This window comes from Oncorhynchus nerka, linkage group LG6 (assembly GCF_034236695.1).
Source record: "Oncorhynchus nerka isolate Pitt River linkage group LG6, Oner_Uvic_2.0, whole genome shotgun sequence".
Taxonomy (NCBI): domain Eukaryota; kingdom Metazoa; phylum Chordata; class Actinopteri; order Salmoniformes; family Salmonidae; genus Oncorhynchus; species Oncorhynchus nerka.
The window spans coordinates 28,309,592-28,329,817 of NC_088401.1; the positions used below are offsets into that span (position 1 = coordinate 28,309,592).

A 20,226-nucleotide genomic window follows, 5' to 3' on the forward strand; every position below is an offset into this window, starting at 1 on the left:
ACTGCAGTGTCCATAGGCCCAGTTCCCTATCACTATACTAGCCCAGTTCCCTATCACTATACTAGCCCAGTTCCCTATCACCACACTAGCCCAGTTCCCTATCACTATACTAGCCCAGTTCCCTATCACTATACTAGCCCAGTTCCCTATCACTATACTAGTTCAGTTCCCTATCACTATACTATCCCAGTTCCCTATCACTATACTAGCCCAGTTCCCTATCACTATACTAGCCTAGTTCTCTATCACTATACTAGCCCAGTTCCCTATCACCACACTAGCCCAGTTCCCTATCACTATACTAGCCCAGTTCCCTATCACTATACTAGCCCAGTTCCCTATCACTATACTAGTTCAGTTCCCTATCACTATACTAGCCCAGTTCCCTATCACTATACTAGCCCAGTTCCCTATCACTATACTAGCCCAGTTCCCTATCACTATACTAGTTCAGTTCCCTATCACTATACTAGCCCAGTTCCCTATCACTATACTTGCCCAGTTCCCTATCACAATACTAGTTCAGTGCTCTATCACTATACTAGCCCAGTTTCCTATCACTATACTAGTTCAGTTCCCTATCACTATAGTAGCACAGTTCCCTATCACTATACTAGTTCAGTTCCCTATCACTATACTAGCCCAGTTCCCTATCACTATACTAGCTCAGTTCCCTATCACTATACTAGCTCAGTTCCCTATCACTATACTAGCCCAGTTCCCTATCACTATACTAGCCCAGTTCCCTATCACTATACTAGTCCAGTTCTCTATTACTATACTAGCCCAGTTCCCTATCACTATACTAGCCTAGTTCCCTATCACTATACTAGCCTAGTTCCCTATCACTATACTAGTCCAGTTCTCTATTACTATACTAGTCCAGTTCTCTATTACTATACTAGTCCAGTTCCCTATCACTATACTAGCCTAGTTCCCTATCACTATACTAGCCCAGTGTTCTATGACTATACTAGCCCAGTTCTCTATCACTATACTAGTCCAGTTCTCTATCACTATACTAGTCCAGTTCTGTATCACTATACTAGCCAAGTTCTCTATGACTATACTAGCCCAGTTCTCTCATTAAACTAGTTCAGTTCTTTACCACTATACTAGTCCAGTTCCCTATCACTATACTAGCCCAGCTCCCTATCACTATACTAGTCCAGTTCCTTATCACTATACTAGCCCAGCTCCCTATCACTATACTAGTCCAGTTCCTTATCACTATACTAGTCCAGTTCATTATCACTATACTAGTCCAGTGCTCTATCACTACACAAGTCCAGTTCTCTATCACTACACTAGCCCAGTTCCCTATTACTATACTAGCCCAGTTCTCTATCACTATACTAGCCCAGTTCCCTATCACTATGCTAGTCCAGTTCCCTATCACTATACTAGCCCAGTTCCCTATCACTATACTAGTTCAGTTCCCTATCACTACTATACTAGCCCAGTTCTCTATCACTATACTAGCTCAGTTCCCTATCACTATACTAGCCCAGTTCCCTATCACTATACTAGCCTAGTTCTCTATTACTATACTAGTCTAGTTCCTATCACTATACTAGCCCAGTTCCCTATCACTATACTAGCCCAGTTCCCTATCACTATACTAGCCCAGTTCTCTATCACTATACTAGTCCAGTTCTCTATATCACTATACTAGCCAAGTTCTCTATGACTATACTAGCCCAGTTCTCTCACTATACTAGTTCAGTTCTTTATCACTATACTAGTCCAGTTCCCTATCACTACACTAGTCCAGTTCCCTATCACTATACTAGCCCAGCTCCCTATCACTATACTAGCCCAGCTCCCTATCACTATACTAGTCCAGTTCCTTATCACTATACTAGCCCAGCTCCCTATCACTATACTAGTCCAGTTCCTTATCACTATACTAGCCCAGTTCTCTATCACTATACTAGCCCAGTTCCTTATCACTATACTAGCCCAGTTCTCTATCACTATACTAGTCCAGTTCCTTATCACTATACTAGCCCAGTTCTCTATCCCTATACTAGCCCAGTTCCCTATCACTATACTAGTCCAGTTCCCTATCACTACACTAGTCCAGTTCCCTATCACTACACTAGTCCAGTTCCCTATCACTAGACTAGCCAAGCTCCCTATCACTAGACTAGCCCAGCTCCCTATCACTATACTAGCCCAGTTGCCTATCACTATACTCGTCCGGTTCCCTATCACTATACTAGCCTAGTTCCCTATCACTATACTAGCCTAGTTCCCTATCACTATACTAGTCCAGTTCCCTATCACTATACTAGTCCAGTTCTCTATCACTATACTAGTCCAGTTCTCTATCACTATACTAGTCCGGTTCCCTATCACTATACTAGCCCAGTTCCCTATCACTATACTAGTCCAGTTCCCTATCACTATACTAGTCCAGTTCTCTATTACTATACTAGTCCAGTTCTCTATCACTATACTAGTCCGGTTCCCTATCACTATACTAGCCTAGTTCCCTATCACTATACTAGCCCAGTGTTCTATGACTATACTAGCCCAGTTCTCTATGACTATACTAGCCCAGTTCTCTCACTATACTAGTTCAGTTCTTTATCACTATACTAGTCCAGTTCCCTATCACTACACTAGTCCAGTTCCCTATCACTATACTAGTCCAGTTCTCTATCACTATACTAGTCCAGTTCTGTATCACTATACTAGCCAAGTTCTCTATGACTATACTAGCCCAGTTCTCTCATTAAACTAGTTCAGTTCTTTACCACTATACTAGTCCAGTTCCCTATCACTATACTAGCCCAGCTCCCTATCACTATACTAGTCCAGTTCCTTATCACTATACTAGCCCAGCTCCCTATCACTATACTAGTCCAGTTCCTTATCACTATACTAGTCCAGTTCATTATCACTATACTAGTCCAGTGCTCTATCACTACACAAGTCCAGTTCTCTATCACTACACTAGCCCAGTTCCCTATTACTATACTAGCCCAGTTCCCTATCACTATACTAGCCCAGTTCCCTATCACTATGCTAGTCCAGTTCCCTATCACTATACTAGCCCAGTTCCCTATCACTATACTAGTTCAGTTCCCTATCACTATACTAGCCCAGTTCCCTATCACTATACTAGCTCAGTTCCCTATCACTATACTAGCCCAGTTCCCTATCACTATACTAGCCCAGTTCTCTATTACTATACTAGTCTAGTTCCCTATCACTATACTAGCCCAGTTCCCTATCACTATACTAGCCTAGTTCCCTATCACTATACTAGTCCAGTTCTCTATCACTATACTAGTCCGGTTCCCTATCACTATACTAGCCTAGTTCCCTATCACTATACTAGCCCAGTGTTCTATGACTATACTAGCCCAGTTCTCTATCACTATACTAGTCCAGTTCTCTATCACTATACTAGTCCAGTTCTATATCACTATACTAGCCAAGTTCTCTATGACTATACTAGCCCAGTTCTCTCACTATACTAGTTCAGTTCTTTATCACTATACTAGTCCAGTTCCCTATCACTACACTAGTCCAGTTCCCTATCACTATACTAGCCCAGCTCCCTATCACTATACTAGCCCAGCTCCCTATCACTATACTAGTCCAGTTCCTTATCACTATACTAGCCCAGCTCCCTATCACTATACTAGTCCAGTTCCTTATCACTATACTAGCCCAGTTCTCTATCACTATACTAGCCCAGTTCCTTATCACTATACTAGCCCAGTTCTCTATCACTATACTAGTCCAGTTCCTTATCACTATACTAGCCCAGTTCTCTATCCCTATACTAGCCCAGTTCCCTATCACTATACTAGTCCAGTTCCCTATCACTACACTAGTCCAGTTCCCTATCACTACACTAGTCCAGTTCCCTATCACTAGACTAGCCAAGCTCCCTATCACTAGACTAGCCCAGCTCCCTATCACTATACTAGCCCAGTTGCCTATCACTATACTCGTCCGGTTCCCTATCACTATACTAGCCTAGTTCCCTATCACTATACTAGCCTAGTTCCCTATCACTATACTAGTCCAGTTCCCTATCACTATACTAGTCCAGTTCTCTATCACTATACTAGTCCAGTTCTCTATCACTATACTAGTCCGGTTCCCTATCACTATACTAGCCCAGTTCCCTATCACTATACTAGTCCAGTTCCCTATCACTATACTAGTCCAGTTCTCTATTACTATACTAGTCCAGTTCTCTATCACTATACTAGTCCGGTTCCCTATCACTATACTAGCCTAGTTCCCTATCACTATACTAGCCCAGTGTTCTATGACTATACTAGCCCAGTTCTCTATGACTATACTAGCCCAGTTCTCTCACTATACTAGTTCAGTTCTTTATCACTATACTAGTCCAGTTCCCTATCACTACACTAGTCCAGTTCCCTATCACTATACTAGTCCAGTTCTCTATCACTATACTAGTCCAGTTCTGTATCACTATACTAGCCAAGTTCTCTATGACTATACTAGCCCAGTTCTCTCATTAAACTAGTTCACTTTATATACTAGTCCAGTTCCCTATCACTATACTAGCCCAGCTCCCTATCACTATACTAGTCCAGTTCCTTATCACTATACTAGCCCAGCTCCCTATCACTATACTAGTCCAGTTCCTTATCACTATACTAGCCCAGCTCCCTATCACTATACTAGTCCAGTTCCTTATCACTATACTAGTCCAGTTCATTATCACTATACTAGTCCAGTGCTCTATCACTACACAAGTCCAGTTCTCTATCACTACACTAGCCCAGTTCCCTATTACTATACTAGCCCAGTTCCCTATCACTATACTAGCCCAGTTCCTATCACTATACTAGTCCAGTTCCCTATCACTATACTAGCCCAGTTCCCTATCACTATACTAGTTCAGTTCCCTATCACTATACTAGCCCAGTTCCCTATCACTATACTAGCTCAGTTCCCTATCACTATACTAGTCCAGTTCCCTATCACTATACTAGCCCAGTTCTCTATCACTATACTAGTCCGTTCCCTATCACTATACTAGCCCAGTTCCCTATCACTATACTAGCCTAGTTCCCTATCACTATACTAGTCCAGTTCTCTATTACTATACTAGTCCAGTTCTCTATCACTATACTAGTCCAGTTCCCTATCACTATACTAGCCTAGTTCCCTATCACTATACTAGCCCAGTGTTCTATGACTATACTAGCCCAGTTCTCTATCACTATACTAGTCCATTTCTCTATCACTATACTAGTCCAGTTCTATATCACTATACTAGCCAAGTTCTCTATGACTATACTAGCCCAGTTCTCTCACTATACTAGTTCAGTTCTTTATCACTATACTAGTCCAGTTCCCTATCACTACACTAGTCCAGTTCCCTATCACTATACTAGCCCAGCTCCCTATCACTATACTAGCCCAGTTCCCTATCACTATACTAGTCCAGTTCCTTATCACTATACTAGCCCAGTCCCTATCACTATACTAGTCCAGTTCCTTATCACTATACTAGCCCAGTTCTCTATCACTATACTAGCCCAGTTCCTTATCACTATACTAGCCCAGTTCTCTATCACTATACTAGTCCAGTTCCTTATCACTATACTAGCCCAGTTCTCTATCCCTATACTAGCCCAGTTCCCTATCACTATACTAGTCCAGTTCCCTATCACTACACTAGTCCAGTTCCCTATCACTACACTAGTCCAGTTCCCTATCACTAGACTAGCCAGCTCCCTATCACTAGACTAGCCCAGCTCCCTATCACTATACTAGCCCAGTTGCCTATCACTATACTAGTCCGTTCCCTATCACTATACTAGCCTAGTTCCCTATCACTATACTAGCCTAGTTCCCTATCACTATACTAGTCCAGTTCCCTATCACTATACTAGTCCAGTTCTCTATCACTATACTATACTAGTCCAGTTCTCTATCACTATACTAGTCCAGTTCCCTATCACTATACTAGCCCAGTTCCCTATCACTATACTAGTCCAGTTCCCTATCACTATACTAGTCCAGTTCTCTATTACTATACTAGTCCAGTTCTCTATCACTATACTAGTCCGGTTCCCTATCACTATACTAGCCTAGTTCCCTATCACTATACTAGCCCAGTGTTCTATGACTATACTAGCCCAGTTCTCTATGACTATACTAGCCCAGTTCTCTCACTATACTAGTTCAGTTCTTTATCACTATACTAGTCCAGTTCCCTATCACTACACTAGTCCAGTTCCCTATCACTATACTAGTCCAGTTCTCTATCACTATACTAGTCCAGTTCTGTATCACTATACTAGCCCAGTTCTCTATGACTATACTAGCCCAGTTCTCTCACTATACTAGTTCAGTTCTTTATCACTATACTAGTCCAGTTCCCTATACTAGCCCATCACTATACTAGCCCAGTTCCCTATCACTATACTAGCCCAGTTCCCTATCACTATCACTTCCTATCACTATACTAGTCCAGTTCTCTATCACTATACTAGTCCAGTTCCCTATCACTATACTAGTCCAGTTCCCTATCACTATACTAGCCCAGTTCCCTTCACTATACTAGCCCAGTGTTCTATGACTATACTAGCCCAGTTCTCTATCACTATACTAGTCCAGTTCCTTTATCACTATACTAGTCCAGTTCCTATCACTATCACCATCACTATACTAGTATATACTAGTCCAGTTCTGTATCACTATCACTATTCACTAGTCCAGTTCCCTATCACTATACTAGCCCAGTTCCCTATCACTATACTAGCCCAGTTCCTATCACTATACTAGCCCAGCTCCCTATCACTATACTAGTCCAGTTCCCTATCACTATACTAGCCCAGTTCCCTATCACTATACTAGTCCAGTTCCTCTATCACTATACTATCACTATCACTATACTAGCCCAGTTCCCTATCACTATACTAGCCCAGTTCCCTATCACTATCACTACTAGCCCAGTTCCCTATCACTATACTAGTCCAGTTCCCTATACTATACTAGCCCAGTTCCCTATCACTATACTAGTTCAGTTCCCTATCACTATACTAGCCTTCCCTATCACTATACTAGCCCAGTTCCCTATCACTATACTAGCCCAGTTCCCTATCACTATACTACTTCTCTATCACTATACTAGTCCAGTTCCCTATCACTATACTAGCCCAGTTCCCTATCACTATACTAGCCCAGTTCCCTATCACTATACTAGTCCAGTTCCCTATCACTATACTAGTCCAGTTCTCTATCACTATACTAGTCCGTTCCCTATCACTATACTAGCCTAGTTCCCTATCACTATACTAGCCCAGTGTATACTCCCAGTTCTATCACTATACTAGCCCAGTCATGACTATACTAGCCCAGTTCTCTATCACTATACTAGTCCAGTTCTCTATCACTATACTAGTCCAGTTCTATATCACTATACTAGCCAAGTTCTCTATCACTATACTAGCCCAGTTCTCTCACTATACTAGTTCAGTTCTTTATCACTATACTAGTCCAGTTCCCTATCACTACACTAGTCCAGTTCCCTATCACTATACTAGCCCAGCTCCCTATCACTATACTAGCCCAGCTCCCTATCACTATACTAGTCCAGTTCCTTATCACTATACTAGCCAGCTCCCCCTATCACTATACTAGTCCAGTTCCTTATCACTATACTAGTCCAGTTCCCTATCACTATACTAGTCCAGTTCCCTATCACTATACTAGCCCAGTTCTCTATCACTATACTAGCCCAGTTCCTTATCACTATACTAGCCCAGTTCTCTATCACTATACTAGTCCAGTTCCTATCACTATACTAGTCCAGTTCTCTATCCCTATACTAGCCCAGTTCCCTATCACTATACTAGTCCAGTTCCCTATCACTATACTAGTCCAGTTCCCTATCACTACACTAGTCCAGTTCCCTATCACTAGTAGCCAGTTCCCTATCACTATACTAGCCCAGTTCCCTATCACTATACTAGCCCAGTTGCCTATCACTATTCCCTATCACTATACTAGTTTCCCTATCACTATACTAGCCTTCTCTAGTTCCCTATCACTATACTAGCCTAGTTCCCTATCACTATACTAGTCCAGTTCCCTATCACTATACTAGTCCAGTTCTCTATTACTATACTAGTCCAGTTCCCTATCACTATACTAGCCAGTTCCTATCACTATACTAGCCCAGTTCTAGTTCAGTTCTATCACTATACTAGTCCAGTTCCCTATACTATACTAGTCCAGTTCCCTATCACTATACTAGTCCAGTTCTCTATCACTATACTAGTCCAGTTCTGTATCACTATACTAGCCAAGTTCTCTATGACTATACTAGCCCAGTTCTCTCATTAAACTAGTTCAGTTCTTTACCACTATACTAGTCCAGTTCCCTATCACTATACTAGCCCAGCTCCCTATCACTATACTAGTCCAGTTCCTTATCACTATACTAGCCCAGCTCCCTATCACTATACTAGTCCAGTTCCTTATCACTATACTAGTCCAGTTCATTATCACTATACTAGTCCAGTGCTCTATCACTACACAAGTCCAGTTCTCTATCACTACACTAGCCCAGTTCCCTATTACTATACTAGCCCAGTTCCCTATCACTATACTAGCCCAGTTCCCTATCACTATGCTAGTCCAGTTCCCTATCACTATACTAGCCCAGTTCCCTATCACTATACTAGTTCAGTTCCCTATCACTATACTAGCCCAGTTCCCTATCACTATACTAGCTCAGTTCCCTATCACTATACTAGCCCAGTTCCCTATCACTATACTAGCCCAGTTCTCTATTACTATACTAGTCTAGTTCCCTATCACTATACTAGCCCAGTTCCCTATCACTATACTAGCCTAGTTCCCTATCACTATACTAGTCCAGTTCTCTATTACTATACTAGTCCAGTTCTCTATCACTATACTAGTCCGGTTCCCTATCACTATACTAGCCTAGTTCCCTATCACTATACTAGCCCAGTGTTCTATGACTATACTAGCCCAGTTCTCTATCACTATACTAGTCCAGTTCTCTATCACTATACTAGTCCAGTTCTATATCACTATACTAGCCAAGTTCTCTATGACTATACTAGCCCAGTTCTCTCACTATACTAGTTCAGTTCTTTATCACTATACTAGTCCAGTTCCCTATCACTACACTAGTCCAGTTCCCTATCACTATACTAGCCCAGCTCCCTATCACTATACTAGCCCAGCTCCCTATCACTATACTAGTCCAGTTCCTTATCACTATACTAGCCCAGCTCCCTATCACTATACTAGTCCAGTTCCTTATCACTATACTAGCCCAGTTCTCTATCACTATACTAGCCCAGTTCCTTATCACTATACTAGCCCAGTTCTCTATCACTATACTAGTCCAGTTCCTTATCACTATACTAGCCCAGTTCTCTATCCTATACTAGCCCAGTTCCCTATCACTATACTAGTCCAGTTCCCTATCACTACACTAGTCCAGTTCCCTATCACTACACTAGTCCAGTTCCCTATCACTAGACTAGCCAAGCTCCCTATCACTAGACTAGCCCAGCTCCCTATCACTATACTAGCCCAGTTGCCTATCACTATACTCCCTATCACTATACTAGCCTAGTTCCCTATCACTATACTAGCCCAGTTCCCTATCACTATACTAGTCCAGTTCCCTATCACTATACTAGTCCAGTTCTCTATCACTATACTAGTCCAGTTCTCTATCACTATACTAGTCCGGTTCCCTATCACTATACTAGCCCAGTTCCCTATCACTATACTAGTCCAGTTCCCTATCACTATACTAGTCCAGTTCTCTATTACTATACTAGTCCAGTTCTCTATCACTATACTAGTCCGGTTCCCTATCACTATACTAGCCTAGTTCCCTATCACTATACTAGCCCAGTGTTCTATGACTATACTAGCCCAGTTCTCTATGACTATACTAGCCCAGTTCTCTCACTATACTAGTTCAGTTCTTTATCACTATACTAGTCCAGTTCCCTATATCACTACACTAGTCCAGTTCCCTATCACTATACTATACTAGTCCAGTTCTATCACTATACTAGTCCAGTTCTGTATCACTATACTAGCCAAGTTCTCTATGACTATACTAGCCCAGTTCTCTCATTAAACTAGTTCAGTTCTTTACCACTATACTAGTCCAGTTCCCTATCACTATACTAGTCCAGTTCTCTATCACTATACTAGTCCAGTTCCTTATCACTATACTAGTCCGGTTCCCTATCACTATACTAGCCCAGTTCCCTATCACTATACTAGTCCAGTTCATTATCACTATACTAGTCCAGTGCTCTATCACTACACAAGTCCAGTTCTCTATCACTACACTAGCCCAGTTCCCTATTACTATACTAGCCCAGTTCCCTATCACTATACTAGCCCAGTTCCCTATCACTATGCTAGTCCAGTTCCCTATCACTATACTAGCCCAGTTCCCTATCACTATACTAGTTCAGTTCCCTATCACTATACTAGCCCAGTTCCCTATCACTATACTAGCTCAGTTCCTATCACTATACTAGCCCAGTTCCCTATCACTATACTAGCCCAGTTCTCTATATACTATACTAGTCTAGTTCCTATCACTATACTAGCCCAGTTCCCTATCACTATACTAGCCTAGTTCCCTATCACTATACTAGTCCAGTTCTCTATTACTATACTAGTCCAGTTCTCTATCACTATACTAGTCCGGTTCCCTATCACTATACTAGCCTAGTTCCCTATCACTATACTAGCCCAGTGTTCTATGACTATACTAGCCCAGTTCTCTATCACTATACTAGTCCAGTTCTCTATCACTATACTAGTCCAGTTCTATATCACTATACTAGCCAAGTTCTCTATGACTATACTAGCCCAGTTCTCTCACTATACTAGTTCAGTTCTTTATCACTATACTAGTCACTATACCAGTTCCCTATCACTACACTAGTCCAGTTCCCTATCACTATACTAGCCCAGCTCCCTATCACTATACTAGCCCAGCTCCCTATCACTATACTAGTCCAGTTCCTTATCACTATACTAGCCCAGTTCCCTATCACTATACTAGTCCAGTTCCTTATCACTATACTAGCCCAGTTCTCTATCACTATACTAGCCCAGTTCCTTATCACTATACTAGCCCAGTTCTCTATCTATACTAGTCCAGTTCCTTATCACTATACTAGCCCAGTTCTCTATCCCTATACTATAGCCAGTTCCCTATCACTATACTAGTCCAGTTCCCTATCACTACACTAGTCCAGTTCCCTATCACTACACTCACTACTCACTAGACTAGCCAAGCTCCCTATCACTAGACTAGCCCAGTCCCTATCACTATACTAGCCCAGTTCCCTATCACTATACTCCCTATCACTATACTAGTCCGGTTCCCTATCACTATACTAGCCTAGTTCCCTATCACTATACTAGCCTAGTTCCCTATCACTATACTAGTCCAGTTCCTATCACTATACTAGTCCAGTTCTCTATTACTATACTAGTCCAGTTCTCTATCACTATACTAGTCCGTTCCTATACTATCACTATACTAGCCTAGTTCCCTATCACTATACTAGTCCAGTTCCTATCACTATACTAGCCCAGTTCCTATCACTATACTAGTCCAGTTCCTTATCACTATACTAGTCCAGTTCATTATCACTATACTAGTCCAGTGCTCTATCACTACACTATACTAGTCCAGTTCTATCTATCACTACACACTAGCCCAGTTCCCTATCACTATACTAGCCCAGTTCCCTATCACTATACTAGCCCAGTTCCCTATCACTATGCTAGTCCAGTTCCCTATCACTATACTATACTAGCCCAGTTCCTATCACTATACTAGTTCAGTTCCTATACTTCCCTATCACTATACTAGCCCAGTTCCCTATCACTATACTAGCTCAGTTCCCTATCACTATACTAGCCCAGTTCCCTATCACTATACTAGCCCAGTTCTCTATTACTATACTAGTCTAGTTCCCTATCACTATACTAGCCCAGTTCCCTATCACTATACTAGCCTAGTTCCCTATCACTATACTAGTCCAGTTCTCTATTACTATACTAGTCCAGTTCTCTATCACTATACTAGTCCGGTTCCCTATCACTATACTAGCCTAGTTCCCTATCACTATACTAGCCCAGTGTTCTATGACTATATACTAGCCCAGTTCTCTATCACTATACTAGTCCAGTTCTCTATCACTATACTAGTCCAGTTCTATATCACTATACTAGCCAAGTTCTCTATGACTATACTAGCCCAGTTCTCTCACTATACTAGTTCAGTTCTTTATCACTATACTAGTCCAGTTCCCTATCACTACACTAGTCCAGTTCCCTATCACTATACTAGCCCAGCTCCCTATCACTATACTAGCCCAGCTCCCTATCACTATACTAGTCAGTTCTATCACTATACACTAGCCCAGCTCCCTATCACTATACTAGTCCAGTTCCTATCACTATACTAGTCCAGTTCCTTATCACTATCACTATCTACCAGTTCCCTATCACTATACTAGCCCAGTTCTCTATATCACTACTAGCCCAGTTCCTTATCACTATACTAGCCCAGTTCTCTATCACTATACTAGTCCAGTTCCTTATCACTATACTAGTCCAGTTCTCTATCCCAGTATACTAGCCCAGTTCCCACTATCACTATACTAGTCCAGTTCCCTATCACTACACTAGTCCAGTTCCCTATCACTACACTAGTTCCCTATCCAGTTCCTATCACTAGACTAGCCCAGTTCTCCCTATCACTATACTAGCCCAGCTCCCTATCACTATACTAGCCCAGTTGCCTATCACTACTATACTATACTAGTCCGGTTCCCTATCACTATACTAGCCTAGTTCCCTATCACTATACTAGCCTAGTTCCCTATCACTATACTAGTCCAGTTCCCTATCACTATACTAGTCCAGTTCTCTATTACTATACTAGTCCAGTTCTCTATCACTATACTAGTCCGGTTCCTATCACTATACTAGCCCAGTTCCCTATCACTATACTAGTCCAGTTCCCTATCACTATACTAGTCCAGTTCTCTATTACTATACTAGTCCAGTTCTCTATCACTATACTAGTCCGTTCCCTATCACTATACTAGCCTCCAGTTCCCTATCACTATACTAGCCCAGTGTTCCTATCACTATACTAGACTATCACTATACTAGCCCAGTTCTCTATGACTATACTAGCCCAGTTCTCTCACTATACTAGTTCAGTTCTTTATCACTATACTAGTCCAGTTCCCTATCACTACACTAGTCCAGTTCCCTATCACTATACTAGCCCAGCTCCCTATCACTATACAAGCCCAGTTCCCTATCACTATACTAGTCCAGTTCCCTATCACTATACTAGCCCAGTTCTCTATCACTATACTAGCCCAGTATACTAGCCCAGTTCCTATCACTATACTAGCCCAGTTCTCTATCACTATACTAGTCCAGTTCCTTATCACTATACTAGTCCAGTTCCCTATCACTACTAGTCCAGTTCCCTATCACTATACTAGTCCAGTTCTAGCTCCTATCACTATACTAGTCCAGTTCCTTATCACTATACTAGTCCAGTTCCCTATCACTATACTAGCCCAGTTCCCTATCACTATACTAGCCCAGTTCCCACTATACTATCAGTTCCACACTATACTAGCCCAGTTCCCTATCACTATACTAGCCCAGTTCCCTATCACTATACTAGCCCAGTTCCCTATCACTATACTAGTTCAGTTTCCTATCACTATACTATCCCAGTTCCCTATCACTATACTAGCCCAGTTCCCTATCACTATACTTCCCTAGCCTAGTTCTCTATCACTATACTAGCCCAGTTCCCTATCACCACACTAGCCCAGTTCCCTATCACTATACTAGCCCAGTTCCCTATCACTATACTAGCCCAGTTCCTATCACTATACTAGTTCCTTATCAGTTCCAGTTCTATCACTATACTAGCCCAGTTCCCTATCACTATACTAGCCCAGTTCCCTATCACTATACTAGCCCAGTTCCCTATCACTATACTAGTTCAGTTCCCTATCACTATACTAGCCCAGTTCCCTATCACTATACTTGCCCAGTTCCCTATCACAATACTAGTTCAGTGCTCTATCACTATACTAGCCCAGTTTCATATCACTATACTAGTTCAGTTCCCTATCACTATACTAGCACAGTTCCCTATCACTATACTAGCACAGTTCCCTATCACTATACTAGTTCAGTTCCCTATCACTATACTAGCCCAGTTCCCTATCACTATACTAGCTCAGTTCCCTATCACTATACTAGCTCAGTTCCCTATCACTATACTAGCCCAGTTCCCTATCACTATACTAGCCCAGTTCCCTATCACTATACTAGTCCAGTTCTCTCACTATACTATACTAGCCCAGTTCCCTATCACTATACTAGCCTAGTTCCCTATCACTATACTAGCCTAGTTCCCTATCACTATACTAGTCCAGTTCTCTATTACTATACTAGTCCAGTTCTCTATTACTATACTAGTCCAGTTCCCTATCACTATACTAGCCTAGTTCCCTATCACTATACTAGCCCAGTGTTCTATGACTATACTAGCCCAGTTCTCTATCACTATACTAGTCCAGTTCTGTATCACTATACTAGTCCAGTTCTGTATCACTATACTAGCCAAGTTCTCTATGACTATACTAGCCCAGTTCTCTCATTAAACTAGTTCAGTTCTTTACCACTATACTAGTCCAGTTCCCTATCACTATACTAGCCCAGCTCCCTATCACTATACTAGTCCAGTTCCTTATCACTATACTAGCCCAGCTCCCTATCACTATACTAGTCCAGTTCCTTATCACTATACTAGTCCAGTTCATTATCACTATACTAGCACAGTTCCCTATCACTATACTAGCACAGTTCCCTATCACTATACTAGTTCAGTTCCCTATCACTATACTAGCCCAGTTCCCTATCACTATACTAGCTCAGTTCCCTATCACTATACTAGCTCAGTTCCCTATCACTATACTAGCCCAGTTCCCTATCACTATACTAGCCCAGTTCCCTATCACTACACAAGTCCAGTTCTCTATCACTACACTAGCCCAGTTCCCTATTACTATACTAGCCCAGTTCTCTATCACTATACTAGCCCAGTTCCCTATCACTATGCTAGTCCAGTTCCCTATCACTATACTAGCCCAGTTCCCTATCACTATACTAGTTCAGTTCCCTATCACTATACTAGCCTAGTTCCAGTTTCCCTATCACTATACTAGCTCTAGTTCCCTATCACTATACTAGCCCAGTTCCTATCACTATACTAGCCCAGTTCTCTATTACTATACTATCTAGTTCCCTATCACTATACTAGCCCAGTTCCCTATCACTATACTAGCCTAGTTCCCTATCACTATACTAGTCCAGTTCTCTATTACTATACTAGTCCAGTTCTCTATCACTATACTAGTCCGTTCCCTATCACTATACTAGCCTAGTTCCCTATCACTATACTAGCCCAGTGTTCTATGACTATACTAGCCCAGTTCTCTATCACTATACTAGTCCATTTCTCTATCACTATACTAGTCCAGTTCTATATCACTATACTAGCCAAGTTCTCTATGACTATACTAGCCCAGTTCTCTCACTATACTAGTTCAGTTCTTTATCACTATACTAGTCCAGTTCCCTATCACTACACTAGTCCAGTTCCCTATCACTATACTAGCCCAGCTCCCTATCACTATACTAGCCCAGCTCCCTATCACTATACTAGTCCAGTTCCTTATCACTATACTAGCCCAGCTCCCTATCACTATACTAGTCCAGTTCCTTATCACTATACTAGTCCAGTTCCTTATCACTATACTAGTCCAGTTCCCTATCACTATACTAGCCCAGTTCTCTATCACTATACTAGCCCAGTTCCTTATCACTATACTAGCCCAGTTCTCTATCACTATACTAGTCCAGTTCCTTATCACTATACTAGCCCAGTTCTCTATCCCTATACTAGCCCAGTTCCCTATCACTATACTAGTCCAGTTCCCTATCACTACACTAGTCCAGTTCCCTATTACTACACTAGTCCAGTTCCCTATCACTAGACTAGCCGAGCTCCCTATCACTAGACTAGCCCAGCTCCCTATCACTATACTAGCCCAGTTGCCTATCACTATACTCGTCCGGTTCCCTATCACTATACTAGCCTAGTTCCCTATCACTATACTAGCCTAGTTCCCTATCACTATACTAGTCCAGTTCCCTATCACTATGCTAGTCCAGTTCTCTATTACTATACTAGTCCAGTTCTCTATCACTATACTAGTCCGGTTCCCTATCACTATACTAGCCTAGTTCCCTATCACTATACTAGTCCAGTTCCCTATCACTATACTAGTCCAGTTCTCTATTACTATACTAGTCCAGTTCTCTATCACTATACTAGTCCGGTTCCCTATCACTATACTAGCCTAGTTCCCTATCACTATACTAGCCCAGTGTTCTATGACTATACTAGCCCAGTTCTCTATGACTATACTAGCCCAGTTCTCTCACTATACTAGTTCAGTTCTTTATCACTATACTAGTCCAGTTCCCTATCACTACACTAGTCCAGTTCCCTATCACTATACTAGCCCAGCTCCCTATCACTATACTAGCCCAGTTCCTTATCACTATACTAGTCCAGTTCCTTATCACTATACTAGTCCAGTTCCCTATCACTATACTAGCCCAGTTCTCTATCACTATACTAGCCCAGTTCCTTATCACTATACTAGCCCAGTTCTCTATCACTATACTAGTCCAGTTCCTTATCACTATACTAGTCCAGTTCCCTATCACTACACTAGTCCAGTTCCCTATCACTATACTAGTCCAGTTCCTTATCACTATACTAGCCCAGTTCTCTATCACTATACTAGTCCAGTTCCTTATCACTATACTAGTCCAGTTCCCTATCACTACACTAGTCCAGTTCCCTATCACTATACCAGTCCAGTTCCTTATCACTATACTAGCCCAGTTCCTTATCACTATACTAGCCCAGTTCTCTATCACTATACTAGTCCAGTTCCTTATCACTATACTAGTCCAGTTCCCTATCACTACACTAGTCCAGTTCCCTATCACTACACTAGTCCAGTTCCCTATCACTATACTAGCCCAGTTCCTTATCACTATACTAGCCCAGTTCTCTATCACTATACTAGTCCAGTTCCTTATCACTATACTAGTCCAGTTCCCTATCACTACACTAGTCCAGTTCCCTATCACTATACTAGCCCAGTTCCTTATCACTATACTAGTCCAGTTCCTTATCACTATACTAGTCCAGTTCCCTATCACTATACTAGCCCAGTTCTCTATCACTATACTAGCCCAGTTCCTTATCACTATACTAGCCCAGTTCCTTATCACTATACTAGCCCAGTTCTCTATCACTATACTAGTCCAGTTCCTTATCACTATACTAGTCCAGTTCCTTATCACTATACTAGTCCAGTTCCCTATCACTATACTAGCCCAGTTCCTTATCACTATACTAGCCCAGTTCTCTATCACTATACTAGTCCAGTTCCTTATCACTATACTAGTCCAGTTCCCTATCACTACACTAGTCCAGTTCCCTATCACTACATTAGTCCAGTTCCCTATCACTACACTAGTCCAGTTCCCTATCACTACATTAGTCCAGTTCCCTATCACTAGACTAGCCCAGCTCCCTATCACTAGACTAGCCCAGCTCCCTATCACTAGACTAGCCCAGCTCCCTATCACTATACTAGCCCAGTTCCCTATCACTATACTCGTCCGGTTCCCTATCACTATACTAGCCTAGTTCCCTATCACTATACTAGCCTAGTTCCCTATCACTATACTAGTCCAGTTCCCTATCACTATACTAGCCTAGTTCCCTATCACTATACTAGCCTAGTTCCCTATCACTATACTAACCTAGTTCCCTATCACTATACTAGCCCAGTGTTCTATGACTATACTAGCCTAGTTCCCTATCACTATACTAGTCCAGTTCCCTATCACTATACTAGCCCAGTTCTCTATCACTGTACTAGCCCAATTCTCTATCACTTTACTAGTCCGGTTCCCTATCACTATACTAGCCCAGTGTTCTATGACTATACTAGCCCAGTTCTCTTTCACTATACTAGCCCAGTTCTCTATCACTATACTAGCCCAGTTCTCTATCACTATACTAGCCCAGTTCCCTATCACTATACTAGTTCAGTTCTTTATCACTATACTAGCCTAGTTCTCTATCACTATACTAGTTCAGTTCTTTATCACTACACTAGCCTAGTTCCCTATCACTATACTAGTTCAGTTCTTTATCACTACACTAGCCTAGTTCCCTATCACTATACTAGCCCAGTTCTCTACCACTACACTAGTCCAGTTCCCTATCATTACACTAGTCCAGTTCCCTATCACTATACTAGCCCAGCTCCGTATCACTGTACTAGTCCAGTTCCCTATCACTATATTAGTCCAGTTCTCTATCACTATACTAGTCCGGTTCCCTATCACTATACTAGCCTAGTTCCCTATCACTATACTAGCCTAGTTCCCTATCACTATACTAGCCTAGTTCCCTATCACTATACTAGCCTAGTTCCCTATCACTATACTTGCCAGGATGTTCTATCACTATACTAGCCTAGTTCCCTATCACTATATTGCCTAGTTCCCTATCACTATACTAGCCTAGTTCCCTATCACTATACTAGCCTAGTTCCCTATCACTACACTAACCTAGTTCCCTATCACTATACTAGCCCAGTGTTCTATGACTATACTAGCCCAGTTCTCTTTCACTATACTAGCCCAGTTCTCTATCACTATACTAGCCCAGTTCTCTATCACTATACTAGCCCAGTTCCCTATCACTATACTAGTTCAGTTCTTTATCACTATACTAGCCTAGTTCTCTATCACTATACTAGTTCAGTTCTTTATCACTACACTAGCCTAGTTCCCTATCACTATACTAGTTCAGTTCTTTATCACTACACTAGCCTAGTTCCCTATCACTATACTAGCCCAGTGTTCTATGACTATACTTGCCCAGTTCTCTATCACTGTACTAGCCCAATTCTCTATCACTTTACTAGTCCGGTTCCCTATCACTATACTAGCCTAGTTCCCTATCACTATACTAGCCCAGTGTTCTATGACTATACTAGCCCGGTTCTCTATCACTATACTAGCCCAGTTCTCTATCACTATACTAGCCCAGTTCCCTATCACTATACTAGTTCAGTTCTTTATCACTATACTAGCCTAGTTCTCTATCACTATACTAGTTCAGTTCTTTATCACTACACTAGCCTAGTTCCCTATCACTATACTAGCCCAGTTCTCTACCACTACACTAGTCCAGTTCCCTATCACTACACTAGTCCAGTTCCCTATCACTATACTAGCCCAGCTCCGTATCACTGTACTAGTCCAGTTCCCTATCACTATATTAGTCCAGTTCTCTATCACTATACTAGTCCGGTTCCCTATCACTATACTAGCCGAGTTCCCTATCACTATACTAGCCTAGTTCCCTATCACTATACTAGCCTAGTTCCCTATCACTATATTGCCTAGTTCCCTATCACTATACTAGCCTAGTTCCCTATCACTATACTAGCCTAGTTCCCTATCACTACACTTGCCCAGTGTTCTATCACTATACTAGCCTAGTTCCCTATCACTATACTAGCCTAGTTCCCTATCACTATACTAGCCTAGTTCCCTATCACTATACTAGCCCAGTTCCCTATCACTATACTAGCCTAGTTCCTTATCACTATACTAGCCCAGTTCTCTATCACTATACTAGCCTAGTTCCCTATCACTATACTAGTCCAGTTCCCTATCACTATACTAGCCCAGCTCCCTATCACTATACTAGTCCAGTTCCTTATCACTATACTAGTCCAGTTCCTTATCACTATACTAGCCCAGTTCTCTATCACTATACTAGCCCAGTTCTCTATCACTATACTAGCCTAGTTCTCTATCACTATACTAGCCTAGTTCCCTATCACTATACTAGTCCAGTTCCCTATCACTATACTAGTCCGGTTCCCTAGCAAATTAAATCTAAGTTTATTTGTCACGTGAGCTGAATACAACAGGTGTAGACCTTGCAGTGAAATGCTTGTTTACAGGCTCTAACCA

The 20,226-nt window shown here is 41.8% G+C and overlaps 1 protein-coding gene across 1 annotated transcript in view; it reads left to right on the plus strand.

The window, feature by feature from the left end:
* Positions 1-20,226, plus strand: part of lg6h8orf34 (linkage group 6 C8orf34 homolog) — a 172,052-nt gene that overhangs the window by 106,775 nt on the left and 45,051 nt on the right.